This window comes from Mustela nigripes, chromosome 7 (genome assembly GCF_022355385.1).
Source record: "Mustela nigripes isolate SB6536 chromosome 7, MUSNIG.SB6536, whole genome shotgun sequence".
NCBI lineage: Eukaryota > Metazoa > Chordata > Mammalia > Carnivora > Mustelidae > Mustela > Mustela nigripes.
Window position 1 is genome coordinate 96,734,044 of NC_081563.1, and position 24,131 is coordinate 96,758,174.

A 24,131-nucleotide genomic window follows, 5' to 3' on the forward strand; every position below is an offset into this window, starting at 1 on the left:
GTTGCACTAATGTAGCCACCCCTCCCCTACTCTATGAACCTGTTTTCCTTTTCACACCTATGTGCTTGGGCTCTCTGACCAGACTGTAAGATTCTAAAATGCATCTTACCACCTGATTCTACAAAAATATCAGACGAGTGCACAAAAACATATGCAGCGGGGATATTCTTTCCAAAATGCTGACTATAATAAATTATCAAAACCTAACAAAATATACAATAGGGGATTGGTTATCTAAGCTGTGGTTCGTCACTCAATGAAATCCTGCTAAAAGAGATTATTTTAGTCCATAGTTAATAACAAGAAAAGGCATTTACAATGCATTGCTAATTGAAAAATATTATAAAACAGGGTGTACAATCTCTTTTTGGGTATTATCTATTGTATAAACACATAAGTACAGGGGGTAGGTGCAAGAGGGGGGTAGGAGCAGAGGAGTAGGAAACTAAATATCAGGTCCCAGGAGTTCAGCTAGATAGTTATCAAACCATTCTGAACACCTACAAACTCAACAGGAGATCAAAGAGAAGAAGAGCAGCAATTCTAGGAACAGAAAAGCAACCACTTTCCAGAAAATAGGACATGCGGAGAAGTGAATCTGAGGCAATATTCGGGAAGAGAGACTGCAGAGGGAAGAGCTGGCTCCTGGCAAGTGGTAAGGCAGGGGAGCATAAAATCGGAACTTTTAGAAGTCTGCTCCACTGACGGACATCACCCCAGAGACTAAGCAGGGGGTGGAGCTCTTGTGGGGACAGTGTGTCTCAGGACCCATGGGTCACAGAAAGACCAGGGATGTCTGAGTGTGGCAAAGCTCCCAGGTATCAGAGCGGGGAAGCCGCTGGCAGAGACAGAGTGAAGAATTGGGCTCTCAACTCAGGGTTATCTTCAACCATGATCTGGGGCATTGCTGGGCCACTACTCTTTGAGCAGGGACCCCACAAGGGGCAGATCCAGGGAGACTCTCCTTCCTCCTCTGGAAGGAGTGCTGTGGGAGCGTGTGGCAGGAATCTGCTGGGTTTGAAGACTCCAAATGGGACCATGCACCAGAGATAAAAAACGCTTGGTCACAGGCTGGTTGAGCTTGGATTGTGGCCGGAGACCAGGGAGATAGGAGGGATTTACTACTTTTCTCTGAGGGTGCACTGAGGAGCGGGCCCCGAAGCCCTCAGCTACTATGGGCCAGAGATTGGGAGGCCATCAACTTCATTCCCGTCCTCCAAAGCTCTACGGAAAGCGTTTAGGGAACAAAAGCTCCAAGAGTGAACCTGAGCAGATCGCTTAGCTTGGCCCCTGGCAAGGGCAGTGCAATTCTGCCTGGGGCAAAGACATTTGAGAATCACTGCAACAGGCCCTTCCCCCAGAAGATCAGTAAGAACATTCAGCAAAGTTTACCAATCAGTGAAAACTGCAGAACTCCAGAGGTAGGGGAAAGCAACACATAGAATTCATGGTTTTTCTCCATGATCATTAGTCTTTCAAAGTTAAATTTAGAAATTCTTTTTCTTATTCTATTCTTTTAAATTTTGATTTTTTAAAAATTCCTTTTCAGTGTTCCAGAATTCATAATCAAGATTAGAGCAGAGATCAATGAGATAGAAACTAGAGATACAATAAAATGCATCATTGAAACTAGAAACTGGTTTTCTGAAAGAATCAATAAGATCGATAAACCACTGGCCAAACTAATCCAAAAGGAAAGAAAGAGGACCCAAATTAATAAAATTATGAATGAAAAGGGAGAGTTCATGACTAACACCAAGGAAATAGAAATAATCATCAGAAATTATTATCAACAATTATATGCCAATAAGTTAAGCAACCTAGATTAAATGGATGCATTCCTGGAAACCTATAAACTTCCAAAACTGAATCAGGAAGAAATTGACAACCTGAATAGACCAATATCTAGTAATGAGATTGAAGCAGTGATCAAAAACATCCCAAAAAACAATAGCCCAGGACCTGATGGATTCCCTGGGGAATTCTACCAAACATTCAAAGAAGAAATAATACCTATTTTTCTGAAGCTGTTTCAAAAAATTCAAGCAGAAGGAAAACTTCCAGACTCTTTTTATGAGGCCAGCATTACCCTGATCCCCAAACCAGGCAAAGAACCCACCAAAAAGGAGAATTTCATACCAATATCCTCGATGAATATGGATGCTAAGATTCTTAACAAGATCCTAGCTAATAAGATCCAACGGTACATTAGAAAGATTATCCACCATGGCAAGGGGGAATTTATCCATGGAATGCAGAGGTGGTTCAGCATTCACAAATCAATCAATGTGATAGAACAAATCAAAAGGGAAGAGAGAAGAACCACATGGTCCTCTCATTTGATGCAGAAAAAGCATCTGACAAGATACAGCATCTGTTCCTGATTAAAATGATTCAAAGTATAGGGATAGAAGGAACATTCCTCAACTTCATAAAATCCATCTATGAAAAACCCACAGCAAATATCATCCTCAATGGGAAAAAGCTCACAGCCTTCCTGTTGAGATCATGAACACTACAATGATGCCCACTCTTACCACTCTTGTTCAACATAGTACTAGTCCTAGCATCAGCAATCAGACAACAAAGAGAAATAAAAGGTATTCGAATTGGCAATGAAGAAGTCAAATCCTCTCTCTTCACAGATGACATGATTCTTTATATGGCAAACCCAAAGACTCCACTGCCAAACTACTAGAACTCATACAGCAATTCAGTAATGTGTCAGGATACAAATTCAATGTACAGAAATAAGTTGCTTTCTTATACATTAACAATGAAAATACAGAAAGGGAAATTAGAGAATCAATTCCATTTACTATAGCACCAAGAACCATAAGATACCTGGGAATAAACCTAACCAAAGAGGTAAAGGATCTGTACTTGAGGTACTACAGAACACTAATGAAATAAACTGAAGAAGACACAAAAAGATGGAAGAGCATTCCATGCTCATGGATCAGAAGAATAAACATTGTTAAAATGTCTATACTGCCTAGAGCAATGTATACTTTCAATGCCATTCTGATCAAAATTCAACTGGCATTTTTCAAAGAGCTGGAACAAACAATCCTAAAATTTGTATGGAACCAGAAGAGACCCTGAATTGCTAAGGAAATGTTGAAAAAGAAAAACAAAACTGGAGGCATCATGTTGCCTGATTTCAAGCTTTACTGCAAAGCTATGATCACCAAGAGAGCATGGTACTGGCATAAACACAGACACATAGACCAGTGCAACAAAGTAGAGAGCCCAGATATGGACCCTCAACTTTATGGTCAACTAATCTTCGACAAAGCAGGAAAAAATATACAGTGGAAGAAAGACTTCAATAAATGATGCTGGGAAAACTGGACAGCTATGTATAGAAGAATGAAACTCAACCATTCTCTTACACCATACACAAAGATAAACTCAAAATGGATAAAAGACCTCAAAGTGAAGCAGGAATCCATCAGAATTCTAGAGGAGAACATAGGCAGTAGTCTCTTCGACATTGGCCAAAATAACTTCTTTCAAGATATGTCTCCAAAGGCAAAGGAAACAAAAGTAAAAACGAATTTTTCTTACTCTGTTTTTTAAAATTTTCCCTCTTTCCTATTTTAACTATTTTACCTTATAAATACCTTTTAAAAAATCTTTAATTTTCATTGCTCTAGTCATATTTTATCCCTTCATTGTATTTAACCTTATTTTTGGTAACATACAGGTTTTAATTTTCTTTAAAATTTTGGGATACAATTTCTTCTAATAGATCAAAATATACCCTAAATCTAGCATATGGCTTTCTTCTAGTCTCCAGCCTGATCACATTCTTTCCTCTTTTTTTTTTTTTTCAATCAACTTCTTATCAATTCCTCTTTCAGAATCTTTTTTTCTTTTAAAGGTTTATTTATATATTTTTATTTATTTTTTATTAATTATTTTTATTGACATATAATGTATTATTTGCCCCAGGGGTACAGGTCTGTGAATCATCAGGCTTATACACTTCACAGCACTCACCAACCATATCAGATACCCTCCCCAATGTTACAGTCTTTTTAAATTTACATCTTCACAGTCATATTCCATTCCTTCATTGTTTTTACCCTTATTTTTGTATATACATAAATTTTTAAAAAGATTTTATTTGTTTATTTGTCAGAGAGAGTGAGCACAGGCAGACAGAGTGGCAGGCAGAGGCAGAGGGAGAAGCAGGCTCCCTGCTGAGCAAGAAGCCCAATGCGGGACTCGATCCCAGGACGCTGGGATCATGAACTGAGCCAATCTTTCTTTCTTTAAAATTTTTGGGAGGCAGTTTCTTCTAACGGACCAAAAAACACCCAAAATCAAGTGTGTGTCTCTCTCTATATAACATATATTATATATATAATATTTTTCTATTTTCCCCTTTCTTCTCCTCCTGGTTTCATGGCCTTTCTAATTTGGTTAGTATATATTTTTCTGGGGTTGTTGCTACCCTTTTAGTATTTTGTTCTCATTCATCTATTCTTTTTTTTTTTTTAAGAAAATTTTTTTAAATTTAAAATTTTTAATTTTTTATAAACATATAATATATTTTTATCCCCAGGGGTACAGGTCTGTGAATCGCCAGGATTACACACTTCACAGCACTCACCATAGCACATACCCTCCCCAATGTCCATAACCCCACCCCCCTTCTCCCAACCCCCCTTCCCCCAGCAACCTTCAGTTTATTTTGTGAGATTAAGAGTCACTTATGGTTTGTCTCCCTCCCAATCCCATCTTGTTTCATTGATTCTTCTCCTACCCCCTTAACCCCCCATCATTCATCTATTCTTATCTGCATAAAATGACAAGGTGGAAAAACTCACCACAAAACAAACAAACAAACAAAAAAAGCCCCAAAAAACAAAAAACAAGAGGCAGTACCAAGGGCTAGGGACCTAAAGATATCTTTGGGACACAGCAAAGGTGGTCCTGAGAGGAAAGTATATAGCAATACAAGCCTTTCTCAAGAAACAAGAAAGGTCTCAAGTACACAACATAACCCTACACCTGAAGGAGCTGGAGAAAGAACAGCAAAGAAAATATAAACCCAGCAAGAGGAGAGAAATAATAAAGATCAGAGCAGATATCAATGAGGTGGAAACCAAAAAACAGTAGAACAAATCAACAGAACTGGTTCTGTGAAAGAATTAATAAGATTGATAATCCCCTGGCCACACTTACCAAAAAGAAAAGAGAAAGACCCAAATTAACAAAATCATGAATGAAAGAGAAGAGATCACAACCAACACCAAAGAAGTACAAACAATTATAAGAACATATTACAAGCAACTATATGCCAGCAAATTTGACAATCTGGATGCATTCCTAGACACATATAAACTACCAAAACTGAATCAGAAAGAAATAGAAAACGTGAACAGACCCATAACCAGTATGGAGGTTGAAGCAGTCATCAAAAATCTCCTAACAAACAAGAGCCCAGGGCCAGATGGCTTCCCAGGGGAATTTCACCAAACATTTAAAGAAGAATTAATATCTATTCTCTTGAAACTGTTCCAAAAAATAGAAAGGGAAGAAAAACTTCAAAACTCATTTTATGAGGTCTGTGTTACCTTGATCCAAAAAACCACAAAAAGACCCCAACAAAAAGGAGAATTACAGACCAATATCCTTGATGAACATGGATGCAAAAATTCTCACCAAAATATTAGCTAATAGGATCCAACACGACATCAAAAGGATTATTCATCACAACCAAGTGGGATTTTTTCCTGGGCTGCAAGGTTGGTTCAATATCTGCAAATCAATCAACGTGATATAATACATTAATGAAAGGAAGAACAAGAACCATATAATACTCTTAATAGATGCTGAAAAAGTATTTGACAAAGGACAGCATCCTTTCTTGATCAAAACCCTTCAAAGTGTAGGGATAGAGGGTACATCCCTCAATATCATCAATGCCATCTATGAAAAGCCCACAGCAAATACCATTCTCCATGGGGAAAAACTGAGAGCTTTTCCCCTAAGGTCAGGAACATGGCAGGGATGTCCACTATCACCACTGCTATTCAACATAGTACTAGAAGTCCTAACCTCAGCAATCAGACAACAAAAAGAAATAAACATCATCTGAATTGGCAAAGAAGAAGTCAATCTCTCACTCCTTGCAGATGATATGTTATGTGGTAAACCCAAAAGACTCCACTCCAAAACTGCTAAAACTCACACAGAAATTCAGCAAAGTGTCAGGATATAAAATCAATGCACAGAAATCAGTTGCATTTCTATACACCAACAGCAAGATGAAAGAGAAATTGAGGAACTGATCCTATTTACAATTGTACCCAAAAGTGTAAGATACCTAGGAGCAAACCTAACCAAAGAGGCAAAGAATCTGTACTCAGAAAACTATAAAGTACTCAGGAAAGAAATTGAGGAAGACAAAAAGAAATGGAAAACATTTCATGCTCATGGATTGAAAGAACAAATATTGTGAAAATGTCTATGCTACCTAAAGCAATCTACACATTTAATGCAATCCCCATCAAAATACCATAAATTTTTTTCAAGGAAATGGAACAAAAAATCCTAAAATTTATGGAACCAGAAAAGACCTCCAATAGCCAGAGGAATGTTGAAAAAAAAATTTGGTAGCATCACAATTCCAGACTTCAAGCTCTATTACAAAGCTATAATCATCAAGACAGTATGGTACTGGCACAAAAACAGACACATAGATCAATGGAACAGAATAGAGAGCTCAGAAATGCACCCTCAAATTTATGGTCAAGTAATCTTCGACAAAGCAGGAAAGAATGTCCAATGGAAAAAAGACAGTCTCTTCAACAAATGGTGTTGGGAAAATTGGACAGTCACATGCAGAAGAATGAAACTGGACTATTTCCTAACACTACACACACAAATAGACTCAAAATGGATGAAAGAGCTTAATGTGAAACAGGAATCCATCAAAATCCTTGAGGAGAACACAGGCAGCAACCTCTTTGACCTCAGCCACAGCAACTTCTTCCTAGAAACACTGCCAAAGGCAAGGGAAGCAAGGGCAAAAATGAACTATTGGGACTTCATCAAGATCAAAAGCTTTTGCACAGCAAAGGAAACAGTCAACAAAACCAAAAGACAACTGACAGAATGGGAGAAGATATTCACAAATGATGTATCAGATAAAGGGCTAGTATCCAAAATCTATAAAGAACTTATCAAACTCAACACCCAAAGAATAATCCAATCAAGAAATGGGCAGAAGACATGAACAGACATTTCTGCAAAGAAGACATCCAGATGGCCAACAGACACAGGAAAAGAGCTCAATATCACTTGGCATCAGGGAAGTACAAATCAAAACCACAGTAAGATACCACCTCACACCAGTCAAAATGGCTAAAACTAACAAGTCAGGAAACAACAAATGTTGGCAAGGATGAGGAGAAAGGGGAACCCTCCTATACTGTTGGTGGGAATGCAAGCTGGTGCAGCCACTCTGGAAAACAGTATGGAGGTTCCTCAAAAAGTTGAAAATAGAGCTACTGTACAACCCAGCAATTGCACTACTGGGTATTTACCCCAATGATACAAATGTAGTGATCCAAAGTGGCACTTGCACCTGAATGTTTATAGCAACAATGTCCAGAATAGCCAAACTATGGAAAAAACCTAGATGCCCATCAACAAATGAATGGATAAAGAAGGTGTGATACACACACACACACACACACACACACACACACACACACAATATGGAATACTATGCAGCCATCAAAACCCCCAAGAAATCTTGTCATTTGTAATGATGTGGATGGAACTAGAGGGTGTTATGCTGAGTGAAATAAGTCAATCAGAGAAAGATAATTATCATATGATCTCTCTGGTATGAGGAATTTGAGAGGCAGGCAGAGGGTTGTGGGGGGTAGGGAGGGAAAAAGATGAAACAAGATGAGATCGGGAGGGAGATAAACCATAAGAAAAACCATAAAACCATAAACCATGAAACAAACTGAGGGTTCCTGAGGGGTGGTGGGGGAGGGACAGGGTGGCTGGGTGATGGACATTGGGGAGGGTATGTGGTATGGTGAGTGCTGTGTAATATGTAAGCCTGATGATTCACAGATCTGTACCTCTGGGGTAAATAATACATTATATGTTAATAAAAATCACATAAATACACACATACTCACGTAAGTATATTTGCATATAAGAGTTTGTAAGGCCATAAATCAAAATAGCTTCTCTTCTTGTTGGCATGATTCTGTTTTTATGATTCCTATCTATATTTTCTGTTTGTCCACCTTGAGTTTGTATTTCTTATGTGAATTTTGTAGATGGTGGAGACTTTAGGGCAAGGATTCCATCTTATATGTTTTTAATCTCCAAGGACCCTGTGATGTCTGGCATGCAGAGAAGCCTTAAAAATAACTTTCATTGATTGGTCTATTCATAACCTACACAAAATTATTTGTGGATTTCTGGGGGAAGAAAATGTCAATTTAAAAAAAATTAATGCTATATTTACAGCTTGTGGATGAGAGAAAATATACTCCCAAGTTGTAATGGACTCAGCCTCACCCTTTTACTGTATGACTTGGCTGATCCAAAGATATGTGGACTTTATCATTATCTTGAAAGGACAGCTAGATGCAGTAACTGGAATACAGAATTGCACATTTTTGAATTAAGCAAGATCTAAATAAGCTGTCTAAAGCTGCCACACTCAACTCACTGAAATAGCCAAGTCTATAAATCATCTCTTTAAGAATATATTCCAATATGTTGTGAAGCAAGAAGCTCCATCTAACATATTGCAAATCAACACTTGGATTGAGGGGTTGAGACATGAAGAGGTCTCCCAGGTTCTCTGTGTTTTCAAGGGTGTTGACTATCACATTAACTTCCCTGAACAGGGGAGTGTGAGATGGGGATGCCCATCCTGGAATCAGATGCCTCTCTAGCCACCAGGTGATGGGGCTCCTTTCCAGCCATAGAGCACTTACTATCCTACCACTCTGCTTACAAGAAACTCTGTTCCAATTCCTGCCATGTTACCCATTGGAAATCAGGTTCCCACTGGAAAAACAAATAAAACAGAACAAAGTATTGATGGGGGAAGGTGCTGTGCAGGTAGAGGAGTAGGAAGGAAAAGAAAATCAGTACCTTCTGCTCGATTTTGCTATGCACCTAAAAATGCTCTAAAAAAGGGTCTACTACTAGTACTAAGAAATTAAAAAAAAAAAAAAAACAGAACAAAGGAACAAAACAAATATACAAAGTCAGTCTTGAAGATACAACCTCGAAGAACCTACAATTTTGAAGAAAGCCTGATGATATAGATAGTACCATCGATACTACTGGCCTGAATATTTTAGAGTGAGGCACTTTTCCATCAAGTTGGCCATTCCTCTATTTCCAAAGGATATAATGATTGGTGATAATGACTAATAACAATACTGTTAACATTTGCTACTATTTGTTGGGTCCGGAATGGAGGCACATTCCAGATACTTTATGAGGACCGTCCACGTCATTTCTTTAACCCCTGGGGGAGGCAGGAGTTACTGGCCCCATTTCCCAGATGTCTCTGAGAGTACGGTACCTTGTCCAAGGACACATGGATGGCAAATGGCAGGCCTTGGATGTGACCCCAAGACTCTCTGAGTCTTCCCACTGAGGCCAGCTGCCTCCCCCAACAGAGGCCATTCGGAACTGCCATCCAATCGACACCTTCTATTTTCAGTTGCCCTACAAATAAGCTGATCTCTCCAACTACACAAAGGGAGGGATGGTTTTGGAATACCAGTCATCCACATCTGGGAGCTGCTGGTTGGAGTCACTGATGTTCTTTCTTATCTTTTTTTTTTTTTTTTTACAAGCTTAATTTTGATTACCTACTCATATACAAATACGCCACTTACATAAATGTATCAATGTGATCAGCACAAGCAGGAGTAAACCTTAGTCACCTCTTTATTTGTAGCAGCTTCCTGTTTTCCCCTATAAATAAATGGACTATCAACACTGCTGCAATGAACTTCTTTAAACATACATCCTTTTGCACTTCTAGGATAAACTCCCAGATGCTGGAACTGCTGGGTGATGTTCTTTTTTAATATTATTATTTTTACAAGGTGCCCTAAAAAATACAAGACAGACAAACTCTCAAAAATGTTTGAGGTGAGCCAATGCCCCAGGATGGCAGATGTGTGGCCGTGCCCCCTGGAATTTGAGCCTGTGGGCTGGCTGTAACAACCAGAACAACCACACGTGGGTTGCTTTCCGGAAATCATGAGCGGGGTGTGTGTGCAGAATGAGAGGAGAGGAGGGGGCCATTTCAGGTTCAACTCCAAGCTCAGGATCACAGGGCTCCTCACTTCCTGGGAACTCATCAGGGCCCTTGCTGTGGGCATTGCACTTTGGCACTGACTACGTGCTACCTGGACTGTGAGCCCTGTTTCAGGGTCAGGTACCTGCCTTCTCTCCTCTTGAAAAGGCCAGCAGCTGTGCTCTTCCCACATTCATACCCCATCTCAGGGCAGGCTTGCACAGAGTTGAAGGTCCTGTTTATATGAAATGAATGCGTCCAAGCAGGGCCGTGCCCACAGAATACGGTGCCACCTTTGGAAGCCATCAAGGGAAATGCCTGTATAGCACTGACTAGCACAGCAGCTGTAGAAGGAGAGGCAGCCTGGAGCCTTGGAGGAACCCCAGGATGGGATCAAGGACCTTACATCAAATCCCACACTGTGACCTTGAGTGACTCTCCTTGCCTCACTTAGCCTTCAACACGAGACCAATCACACCATGTTCTCGACTTAGCGTTCAAGGCTACTGTGGGGAGTATGTGGAAGCAGAAGAGCAAAGGGGACTGGGTGTGGCCAGACACCTCCCACAGCAACAATAATGCTGTGAGAATGTGCCCCAGGTAGGCTGCTGGAGGACAAGAGACACATGGAGCACAGCCAAATTGCCTTCGTCCCAGCTGAGGCTGTCAGAGATCGGTTGACAAGCAGCTAACCCCCAGATATGGGTCACCTGATCCCCAAAGTTCAGCTGAACCCCAAAGACCCACAAGCTAAATAAATATTTACTGTTGTATGTCACTGAGGTTTTGGGCTCATTTGCTATATGGCATTATTATGGCATCAGGCAACAGATACAGAGATGATGATACAGCCAGAATGAGAACAATAATGACATGTAACGTCCAAGTTCTGACTGACCATATACTCAGATTTTCTAGTCTCCCTGGAACTAGCCACGATCATAGGATGCAGTTTGGGCCAATGAGAATAAGGGACAGATGCGACTAAAGTGACCTTTTTTTCTAGCTTTGCACTTGAACGTAATGTCTGGAGTGGCAGCAGCCATCACATGACCATGAGACAACAAGCAAGAGATACACACCAAAGTGCAAGGGATGGCGGAGCCCTAAGGATGCCATTCAGTAGCTTCTCAAATGCCAGAAACCATCTTCCTCTGTACTTTCTAGGTGAGAAAATGAAAAATGAACCCCCATTTGCTTCAGTGGCCGTTAGTCAGGTTTCCACACCTGCAGTCTTGTGCCTCCCTATCTGATTTTTTAAAAGATTTTATTTATTTATTTGTTTATTTGAGAGAGAGTACAAGCAGTGGGGGTGGGAGGTGGTGTGGGGAGCAGAGGGAGAGGGACAAGTGGACTCCACGCTGAGAGCCCAACCCGACCTGGGACTTGAACTCACGACCCTGAGTTCAGGACCTGAGCCAAAATCAAGAGGTGGACGTGTAACCTCCTGAGACTTCCGGGCGCCCCTCCCTATCTGATTCTGGACATACACAGTTCATTCTGCTAGACAAGGCTAGTGAAGGGAGGCCAGAGAAGGCTTCACAGAGGATGGGGCCACTGAACTGGGATTTTGGAAGATAAATAATATCATCTCATCAGGTGGTTTCACAGGTTGATTGGGACTCATAAAACTAGAGAAACTTTGGCCATAGTGGTTAAACTGGAAAGCACCTAAAGTAACAGGAAATTATCGTGGCCTGGGGCTTAATGGAGGTGAACAGGCTCTAGCTGAAATGTCAATATACATAAGAGCTTCTGAATTGTGAGGGCAAATGTCTCTGAACAGTGCAACATTAACCCCGCTGTTTTATGTGGCATCTACAGTCAGCGGTTTTCACAGACAATTTCCTTTTACTACATCATCTGCACTCATGTCACTCTGTCTTTAATTTCAATGAAGGTGGTGCTGGACAAGCAATTCCTAGGGAAGATCTATAGAACTCTGGCCTTGGTGGAAATTGTTCTAAATCTCCCAGGGAATATGGTCTGAATACTAAACAAAAAAAGATTTCTTCTCCCCTTCTTTTTTTTTTTTTCCATAGTTTCAAGTGATAATATAAGATTAAACTTGGGGGGGGATGGTATTTCTTTTAAAATAATCTCCCCCCATTACAGGCTTGGTCTCTAATGGCCCACAATGCCATGGTGGGACTGGTATACACAATCACTTTTGGGTTCTGCTACCATGACAGACAACAGTCTCCTGGAAACACTCACCCTGTCTAGGGACTAGAGAAAGAAACTCTCAGCTTCGCAGTCAGAATAGGGTTCTGCAGGATTTGGGATTTGGGGGAGGGGAGTTGCAGGGAAGAGGAATGTAGCAGATAACTATGTGGGCCCCTGGTCCTACCATATTCTTCAGGCTTTATTAATTTAGAGTGTCTTTTGAAGGCCATAATTCTGGCTTGATTTGCTTGAAGACCTTTCATTTAACTTTACACAAAGCAATCCAGAAGTGCTAGGGCATAACTGCCCCCTGGGAGCCCCCCCAACATGACCAATGGGAGTTGGTGTATCAGTATCCCAGGTCCCTTGCCCTCTGGGTGGAGTAACCATCACTATCTCGCTGGGTTTCCCAGATGCCTAAGCTTCAGGTGCCCATGCTGTTGCAAGCTCCACCACCCAATCTTTAATTATCAGTCCCCCTCCCCCTTCTCTGTTCCACTTCCTACTGCACTACTGCTGTTTCTCTCCACTCCCAGAGAGCCACTTGCATTCCAGCCCTTGTCTCAGTGTCTGCTTCTGGGAGAGCCCAAATTAAAACAAGAAGGAAGGGAGTTAAAGAAGACCGTGGAGAGAATGAAATGCAGTTTGCAATCCACTCTTAGAAACACGAGTTTTCCGAAAATCCAGCGGGACTAGTGTAAGGGCATGTAATTCAAAGACATCCATCTCAGACAAACATATTGTCAGCTACACAACTAGATAAGGAGCCGGGCTGCCCCACCATGAAGTTCCCTTTTAGAAAGCCCTGGCTGACCTAGGTGACTGAACGTGTGAGTGACCCTGCTTCTCCCTTCCCGTGCCCTAATTCCCACTCTTCTGTTTTTTTATTTTTTTTAAGATTTTATTTATTTATTTGACAGAGAGAGACTACAAATAGGCAGAGAGAGAGGGGAGGAAGCAGGCTCCCTACTGAGCAGAGAGCCCGATGTGGGACTCGATCCCAGGACCCTGAGATCATGACCTGAGCCGAAGGCAGCAGCTTAACCCACTGAGCCACCCAGGTGCCCCGCCACTCTTCTGTTTTAAATTCACCAATAAAGAGTAAGCCTATGAAACCCCAGACATCCCGACCTTGACCCCAGTGAAGACAGAGCCCCAGGTCTGCACTTCCTCGATCTGCCCCCCATTGTGTGGCTCTGCTGTACTGTGTGCCCTCCAGAACCTATAAGTAATAAAGCTTAGTTTTATAGGGTTCCCTGATGTTTGTTGCTGAGGGAGGCCTTGCATTCATAATAAGAGCCACAAAGGGCAATTCAGTCATAACACTGGCTTCTGTCAGGGAGATGTCTGTGAGGGCTCGCCACAGGTAGCAGGGGCCCAGAGATATGCCCCAGGAACCCCTAGAAGATAGCATTAGTATCCTTACAAAACAGGGTCTCCATCCCTCAGTCCCATCTCCACAGTTGTTTCGTCAGCTGGCACTGTGAAGGTCTCTGAAACCACTGTCAACTGAAAGGGTTTCTCTTGAAGGAACTCAAACGCTAAAGGAAAAGAGTATGCTAATGTACTTGTTCCATTAGCATAACTCCTATAATTATGTTACTTGAAAGGGTTGATATGATGCCATATCAGGCTCAGAACTGATCAGTGTTCTTGGAGGTCACCACAGTGGAGTGAGTACTTGGGGGCCTTGGGAATGATATTTGCCATCTCAGGAGAAATATTTTGGTGGGAGAAGAACAATTATTTCCCCTTGTGTTCTCTTCTCTCTGTGTCTCTCTCTTATCCCAGAAGTCTCTCCCCTGGTGCTGCTCTGAGATATTTGTTCCTAAGTCCCTGAGGAATTAATTTCTTTCTTTTGGTTGTCAGGTTCTCACAAAAGTGCAGGGTGCTAACTGCCATTTCCCCTCCATATTCATTAAAGGAAAGTTTGGGGGCAGGTTTATGTAGCTGGGTTGATGCCATTTGGGTCTTACAGGAAGATCCCTGATGCCAGGCACACATATTCTCTGTTGATCTGAACAGTGGTACAGGATGGGGCACTGGATTTACCAGCCTCACAGGCAAGAATCAAACTCAGTAACTTGACTCAGGTCACACAGCTAGTAGGTGGTGAAGGCAGGACTTAAATGGAGGGCACCTGCCTCCTGAGTCCATGCTCCTAACCACCACTCCACACAGCATCTCAGGAAGAGATGCTTCTTTATGTAAGGCACTGTCCTTTATTTAAGGAATATCTACTCCTCTAACCTGTGCCAGGCCTCAAATTCCCTTCTGTGGAGACCTCCTATGAGACACAGGCTCTTAAGCAGGGGTCCCTGAACCCTCTACCCTACCAGGAAGGACTCAGAACTTAGGAGTTTGTTGATGTGGATGGGAACAAATTGGATCTCTGTTTTCACTAGCCTTTGAGTGGAATTCAGCATTTCCTTCCACTAAGAATATAGGCAATAAGCCACAGTAGTACTGGCCAGACCTGGGAATATGTCCCCAGGGGGAATCATAGACCTTTCATATCACATGACCAGCACTGCTGGGACCACATGTTTATTTGTCACTACTTCAAAAATAGCTATGAAATATGACGTCAGTTCTTGTATTTGACATATTAACAAAGAATCATGCGGGTTTCTAGATGGCTGTGTGCTTTAAAGTGTACTGGGGTCATCTGGGAAATGCAGACAAAATGAGGGCCCCACAGCTCTACTTCCAGAAGATCTAGTTAGCAGGTCTGGGTGGGGACCCATGGATCTGCATTTCTAATCAGCACCAGATAGTTCTGAAATAGGTGGTCCAGGAGTTCCCTGGTCCATTTCTGCAGGCCCCCAGTGGGATCCCTTGAGAGAGAGTTAAGTTCACAATAGTGGGGAGACTTGGTGCCTCTGTCAGAGTCTGTGTAGGAAAGAGAAGGTCACTCAAAAGGGCTTACCCAGAGAGAATTCTTTTTAACTGCCGAGAGTTTGATGAAGGGCTAACTTACAGTGGTATAGGCAGGGCTAAGGGACAGAGAATGGACGGGACCGGACAGAGAATGGACGGGACCGGACAGAGAAAGCAAAGCACTCAGCACCTAGCAACACAGGAAGCTGTTCCCTGGAAGTGGCCTGAAGGTGCAAGAGGAGGGAACAGGGTTCCCACAGTCTGGTGAGTGGGGATGTGCTGCTCCACAGGCGGGTTCTCACAAAGGGTGGAGGGAAGCAGCTGCTGCCAGAGCCTAGAAACCCAGGAGTGAGAAGGGAAGAAAGGCTCTGACCTCTCACTCTCGTCCCTTCCCAGAGGCATGGAAGCCTGGCAGAAAAGGTCCTTACCTTCTGGGGTCCAGAGTGGGGCAGAGAAGAGTTGACAAAGAAAGCGGGGGTGGAGACAGAGAAAAATTACGTAGGAAAACTGGGGAGAGATGTGAAAAAGAAAGGGGAACAACAGTGGGGGAGGGGGGACACAGGAGAAGGAGATGGAAAGGGACATAAACAGGTTCTTAACGCCAGCCACGATTCATAAAGACATTAGCCCTTCATGACTTCCTTCCCTACACCGGGGATTTACGAACACTCACAATAAAAACAGATGCAGCAAGAGTGGTAAACACAAATAAGTGTAAAATATCAAAACAGACGAAAAATAAAAACTCAAGTAGGAAGCTGTGATCGAGAAGAAACACACATATAGCACCATGCACACTGCTCCCCACAGGGACCTCAGAAATCCTGGTGGGGGGAGCCCTTGGGGACAAGCACATTCTGGCTGGCTGGGTCTGCACCCCCACGGGGGCTCCCTGACACACCCATATTTGGGGTCATGGGCTGAACTGCTTCCTGGGGTTTGTGGACCACTCCCATCTCTAAATAAGCATTTTGTTTTCTTTTCATCACATAAGACAGAAGAGAGCAAACCCAGTTGGGGGTGGGGTGGTGGTGAGACGGGCCAAGTTCTCAGAGAAGGGCCAAGTTCTCTGAGAATGAATGGAGCATTCTCTTTCTCCATCTCTCTCCATCGATATTTAATACATATTATGTATATTTGATTTTTTAAAATTTAACTTGTTTATGGTGGAAAATATACACAATACAATGTTTACCACTTTAACCATTTTCCAGCATGCAGTTCAAAGCCATTACATGCATTCGCATTCAGATTCAGATCATTATACAACTATCACCACCACCCATTTTTAAGAACTTTTTCATCTGCCCAAACTGAAACTCTGTACCTGTTAAACACTAACTCCTCATTTCCCTCCTTCTCAGGCCCTGGCAACTAGCATTTAACCTTCTGTCTCCATGAATTTGACTCTTATAGGTACCTCATCTAAGTGGAATCATACGGTTTTTGTCCTTTTGTGACTGACCTATTTTTCTTACCATAATAATGTCCCCAAGGCTCCTCCACATTGTAGCATGTGTGAGAATTTCTTTCCTTAAAAGCTGAATTAATATTCCATTGTATGTATATATCACAATTTCTCCATCTGTTCATCTATGTATGGACATTTGGATTACTTCCACTTTCTGGCTATGATGAACATAGGTGTACAATGATTGTTCAAGTCCCAGCTTTCAGTGTTTTTGGGTAAATAACCAGTAGTGGAATTCCTGGATCATGTGGTGATTCTGTGTTTAATTTTCTGAGGAAACTTTATGCTATTTTCCACAGTAGCTGCACCATAGTACGTTCTCACCAATAGTGCATGAAGAGGGTACCCATTTCTTCACATGCTCGCCAACACTTGCTGTTTTCTGGGTTTTGTTTTATTTTGTTTTTTGACAGTAGCCATCTGAATGCATACGAGGTAATGGGATCATGCCACAGTATGGGGTTTTGGGAATAACTTCATTTATGGCAAAAAAGTAAATAAAATCTCCCTGAAGCCCTGCTGCCAGGAGAGGAGACAAGCCTGAGTAGAAGAGGAAAAATATTTCCTTGCTCCCTTGCAGCCTTTTTCCTAAACACACATACAACTCCATAAAGTCCATTAATTCTTTCCAAAGGAAGATCCTTGTTTGCAGAATCAGGAATGGTAATTTTCCTACATCTATATGGGCTTCCTTTTCAAAGTCTTACCCAAAGTCTTACACAAGAATAAGCGCAGAATCAGGGCTGAGAGGAAATAAGGACTATGAAGGAAGGGGCGGACTCAGTGAGTTATGGAGTTCAGGCACCTTGGTGTTGTCACCAGCTGCTGCCTGACACCATGGCCTCAATTGCCTGCAGGGGTCACAAGGTATAAGAATAAGAAAGTGGATGAGGCGGGGTCTGTGGCTTACTGGACAGTGGAGGCCCATCTCAGGTGGGCAGCCTGTGCTCTGTCCTAGCCAACATTGCATGAGAATATGTGTTCAGTGTGGCCAGAGCTACTGAGTTTTGAAGAGGGAAGCTGCAAATCTGGAATTCAGGTAAAACCTGATTCTGAGTAATGGAAACCAATGTAGCCACTTTGATTCACCCCTGACTCTCTCCTTGGCTGATTCTGTTCCAGGCACACTGGCTTCCTGGCTATTGCATGAATAAAACTGGGCAGTGGTTGTACCTCAGGGCCCTTGCACTGGCTGGCTCATTCTCTTTCCAGGCATCCACATGACTCCCTCCTTCACTTCTTTCATTTTAACTGAAGTATCACCCTCTTCAAAACTACCCTCACCCTGCGACATGTCCTGCACCTCCCCTCCTCACTGTCCAAACCCTGCTCCGCTATTTCTTTTTCTACCATATGGATTAGCTTCTAGCATAGTAAACAATTTACTTATTATATTTATTTTATTGTCTGCCTCCTTCCTTAGAATATAAGCTCCATGAGGACAGGGGGCTTTTCCTGTCTCATCCTCTGACATACTCCAAGTACCTAGAACAGAGCCAGTACATAGTACATGCTTAGTAAGTACTGAGTGAATGAATGATTGAATTCAACAATTGTAAAGCACTGAGCCAAATGAAGCCTGTCAATAGTCAGCATGATGATCTCAGGTCAGGTCCAACAGCCCATTTCTTTGATCAGCAATATAAGGCCCTGGGCAGTTAAATAACTTTTCTGTAGTCACCCTACCTGGCTTGTTCTGAAACTCCTATCCCTAGACCATTGGGCCAGGGCTCTTCCCACGATAACAGGCAGCATCTTTCCACTTGCTTTCCAGTTTATTCCAGGAGATAGGTACTAACTACCTGGTGCTGAAAACCTGAACCCATGTGTGAACTTCAAGAGCCCCAGACCCAGGTGTCCCACACCTCAGGCCTAGAGTCTATGCTGATGAAAACATCAACAACACCTGGATGGCACCCAGGACAGAGGTTTGGGACAGGTTTGTTCACTTCTGTATCCCCTGGCTTACATCAGTGCCTGACATTGTATCTAGAACATTTCTTGAATGAGTGCCTGAGTGAATGAATGAATGAATGAGCTCTTTCTATGGGCCAGGGCCTAGGCTCCATGTGTAAAATGCATTAGTTCATTTCACTCTCCCAATAGCCCACATACAGAGGTTGGCTCTATAGAGTCTCCCCTTTACTGCAGGTAAAACTGGGATCTGGAGGGAATAAGAAACGTACTTTATCAGCAGAGTCAGCAATCACTCAAGTCTATTACTGTGTGATTTCAAAACCCTCAATCTTCATCACATGATCTCCGATCCCAGTGGACTCTAGGAACTGAGAATGGAAAATTCGCTACCTGCCTGGCAGCCATTCCATCCATTCATTTAAACATGATATTTATTATGAAAGAGCAATCTGTGCTTAGGTAGTATCAACTAGTCCAAAGGAAAGGGCCCCTGGAACTTGGCTGTGTTTGCCAAAAAGAGACCCTCAGGTGAAAATCCATATACAATGGGAGTCTGATAAGGTAATGGAGGAACAGGACAAGGAAGGAGAAGAAATAAAGGAAAGGCGGATGCCAGGTGATACCTAGCCTCAACCTGATTCTGCACAGAACTCTGGAGTATAAGTTGCACCTCAGACTTTGTCTTGCCTTGAAACAACGGGCTGGGCTTTCATACTACGTATCAACCAATCATCAGTGGCTATTTGCCACTCCAGAGAATCCAAATGATGAGGGACTTGCCACTCAGTGAACCCTGGTGAAGTAGCTCCAGCAGCCCAGATCTTAGAAGGTCACAGGTGTGATCCATGAGAAGCACAGCATCCAAAAGCCACAAACTAGTACAGAGGACTCAGGTCAATTTGATGGAGCACCAACAGGTCTGCTAAATATGTAAGCAGAACATTTGGTATTAAAGTCAAACACAGAGCTATTCACAACATTTTACATGAGCTTAGAGGAAGGATGCTTAACCTACATTTTAGATAGTGAGGGGAAAGGTATGGCAAGACTCTTGGGAGGAGTATGTGTTTATATCATGTCTGAGAAGCCAAGCAAATAAGTGGCTAGGTAAGGAAAAAAGCAGCATGAATCAAAGTATGGTATCATAAATTAACATGGTTTGTGCTGAAAATGATGAATTATTCACTATTGTGGGAGTGTAGACTATGGGCAAGAAAGCAGACAGATGAGGCTGCAGAAATAGGCAAAGATCAGTTTGGGGAGGCTCTTATATTCCAGGCTGGTATTTGGGTGCATAATTGCAGACTGTCTGCCTTGAACATGAATTACTTGTTGGCTCCAGTAGGTTTAATGCTATAACGATGAAAATGGTTTTGATGGTGGTGATGATGGTTGTAGTGGTGATGATGATGATGGTGATAACAGTGATTATGATGCAAAGATGATGGGGACAATGATGATGATGGTCATACTAGTGATTGTGATGGTAATATTGGTAGTCAGGGTGGTGGTCATAGTGATGGTAATGATAAATGATGATGATGAGGGTGATGGTGATAGAGATAGTGATTTCATGATGTGATGATGATGGTAGGTGGTAGTGCTGATGGTGATGATGGTGATGATGATTACTGCTGATGGTGATTGTGGTGATGGTGGTGATGGTAATGATTGTGACAGTGATGATAATGATGATGGTGATAGTAGCGATGATAGGTGATGATGATGTAATGATGAAGACGATGATCATGGTGGTGACGGTAATGAAGACGAATAATGGTGATAGTAATGATTATTGTGATGATGACTGAATGATGGTTATAGTGATGATAATGATGATGGTGATGATAATAATGATGAAGATGAGGATGGTGATGGTAACCATGATTAAGTTAGTGATGATGATGTAATGATGATGATAATGACAGTGATGGTGGTGGTGGTGGTGGTGATGGTGATGATGATGATGACGACGATTACAATAATGATATTGATGGTAATAAACATTTGACCATGTGGTGTCAATGATGAAAGTGGTGGTAATATAGTGACTGTGATATGATGATGACAGAGAATGATGATGATGATGATGATGGTGATGGCGATCATTCTGATTCCTGACATTTATTGAATATTGAGCATGGGCCTAGAATTACTTTAAAGCTTAATCTCTCAACTACACCACAAGATAAAGACTATTGTCATCTCTACTTTTCAGATGAGAAAACTGAGTCAGAGAGAATATAAACCCGAGATTACAGAGCCAGTCTGTGACTGAAATGGGACTCCAACCCCATTTGTATGAATCTAATCCAATTCCAGAACTCATGGCTCTAACCCCAGTTGCTTTCAGTAGCAAAAGAAGAGGAATGGTCTGGAGGTTTAGAATGCCCACAGTCTTGAAGGGTTCTTGGGGTCTTTTTCTTCCTTTTCTTCCTATCCCACTTCTCAGTGACACTCATACCTCATTCTTCCCCATTAAACTCTAGAGACACACTCTGTGGGAGTTCTCAAAGTCTCATGCAGAGACTGGTTGACAACTGGCTTGTCTCCCAACAGTGGCTTCTTCCTCTTCAGGCTTGTTTGAGAAAATGAAGACAATGACTTCTCCCCTAGAAATATACTACAAATATTAAAGACTTTAACTTTTCTGGAGGAGTTTGGAATTTCAAATTTTCCCCAACTCTCTGCAAGATGGTAGAACTCTTCATTTCATGTTTGGTCCGATGAGAAACCTGCTTCTTGCCTCAAAGTTTTTATTAGTACCCTGAGCCAAGCCTTTCTGAGGAAAACCACAGTAGGGTAAGGATTTTCATGCCAGAGTTAGAGCTAAGCTTATTGCACAATACTGTGTCTTTGAAAGACACCAGGCTGGTTAAAGTTATCAAGATATTTGCATTCTTGCCTTTCTGTCATTTTCTTGTTATTCTCTCCCCAAACAGTCTTGGGAGCTGGTGGGCATCACAATTGCTGGATAATATCAAACAGTGGAACTGCAAGCCAATCATAGGCGAGCAACCAGCGCTTCCAAACACAGAATCGGCCGGAGACCCAGGCTGGCCATCCAAGCAGGCTCATAAGCTGGCGCCTCTTCAAACCCATGTTCTTTAAATATTTATTCAACATTTATTTAGTGGAGAAGGGAGGAGAAAACTAATCTTCTATTAATAAAAATATATATATAGAAATTAAGCCCCTTACTAATTCATTTCCACTGGTGTAAGCAGAGCCACTGTTCTGAAAAATATTCTAAAAAATCTTCCCCCATTTTTCTGTAATTGTTGTCTCTTTCAAGTTTCTTTTGTAGCAAGAACTACCCTAAAGTAGGCAACTTCTTGTTGGTGAATTCAAAATTTTAGTATTTAATATTTAGATAATGAAACACATTTTAGTCAATGTTGGCAGATACTATGCTCTGTGCAAATTTAAAATTTTAGCTGTTGCAATGATATGAGCACTTACAGAGTACATGTAATCGAAAGAGGACAGTAGTAGCAAAAAGCAGAAACATCCTTTTTGTTCCATTTTAGGTGGCTGTTTGCTTCAGGTGGAGGGGATCAATCTATTTGTCTTCAGTTAAGTTGTGTGGAAGCCATAGTGAAGTGGCACCATCTTTCCCACTTATTATAGTGATGTTTTAGTATTCTTGGTAGATTGGCACTCCTGAGAAGGTGCCCAGATGGCCACCCTGCAATCTAGCTTTGGGCACCCAGCAGAAAGCCATGACAGCATTCCCAGGTTGAGACCACTTCCTTAACTGTTTGTCTTTACTGTGTCCTATTACCAGAACTGACCCAGTATCACAGGATACGCTCCTGGAACAGAAGGCAATTCCCCATTAGTTGTGAAGGGCTATACTGGGTCACCAAGCATCCCCAGCCTGATTCTGTTTGTGAATGGTATAAAGGGCTAATGGTTGGATGCCTGTAGGTAAGGGTACATTCTGGGATTGTGTATATAATGAACAAGGCCAACAGATTTGTGTGGGGCTTAAACTCTGACCTTCATTTTATTACTTAAGATCTAGTGCAACTAAGGATGCCAGACCAGAGCTTCATATTACATTATTTCCAAATTCATACTTTAATGACAATCCATTAAAATAATTACCAAATGATTATAAGGGACTTTTAACTAGGAGGTGCAAAATCTCTCTTGCCAGACAATTAGCTTAGGCGGGCACATGGGCTCCTTCCCAAGGCTGACATAGGCTGGCTTGATGTTCACAGGATATTCCAGGGAATCCTGTGTACCTGGACAACAGTACAAATGACTGCCAGTCTTGGGATATCTTCTTGCATTCTGTTCACTTGGTGTGCCCTTAGAAGGCAATCTGGGCTCAAGACAAAGACGCTCCCAGGCCATTCTGCTAAAAAGTCTCTCTATTGTTGGAGGAACAATGTCACTGATAATGAGAAGGACCGACTCTTGCTATGGTGTGTAGATGCTGACACCAACTTTATGAGCTGTGGATTCAAGGCAGAGAACTAAAATTTAGTCATGTTTTCATTTGACTCTCTAAGGGCTCAGAAAAAGTAAGAAGCAGAGTTGCAACTAAGAGTCCAATGGCATGGAGGTAGAGCACAGTGAAACATAGGCGAGATACATTCCCTTGAGGTAATAAAGGGACTGAAGAACACTAATTATCTTTGAGTTTCTATAGTTCTCTTCTGCAACTTACAAAACAGGATTGGGAGAAATCTGCCAACCACTAACTCTGCTCTCCCCTAATGTAAATAAGTTGGTGGATGCTGTGATTAACCATGGTTACAAAGCAAAATCAGATAGCCTGGATCCATATCTGAGTTGTGTAACCTGAAGTGAGTATTTTAAACCTCAATTTAGACTTAGTCTCCCTTATTTGTAAAGTGGGAAAAATAATGGTAACTATCTCACATGGTTGTCTTGAAACTAGATAATTCATGCAAAATTCTTAGCATCAATGGCTGGAAGGTTGCAAATATTCAATAAACGCTGAATAATATTATCTTTGCCAGGGGTCATTATTATTTCAATCAAGTTGTTAGAAAAGTGGGACCAACTGAACTGAAATGGAATCAAAGAATCGCAAGAAAAGATAAGTAGGCTTCTTCGTCTTTGACTGCATCTGTCGTGGCCACTTCAGCACGGAAGCCGGCACACAGAAATGGTTTGCCACACAGCCTGGCTTTCTTTTCTGCTCCTGTCTCCTAAGAGCTGTTGCCCATCCGAAGAAACCCAACCCAAGTTTCACATTCCAACAAACGCATGATTTAGGATTCCCTGGTGGTCAAGAGGGATGGCCAACACTATGGTAAAATCCAACCCACCCCTGGATCCAATGTTAATTACAACTGAAAAGCAGATGGTGCCTCGATCTAGGCCCATCTGTTCCCTGTCTGTAGG

At 42.0% G+C, this 24,131-nt stretch overlaps 1 protein-coding gene across 1 annotated transcript in view; it reads right to left on the reverse strand.

The window, feature by feature from the left end:
* Positions 1-24,131, reverse strand: part of SLC24A3 (solute carrier family 24 member 3) — a 483,820-nt gene that overhangs the window by 135,373 nt on the left and 324,316 nt on the right. The window lies entirely within an intron of this gene.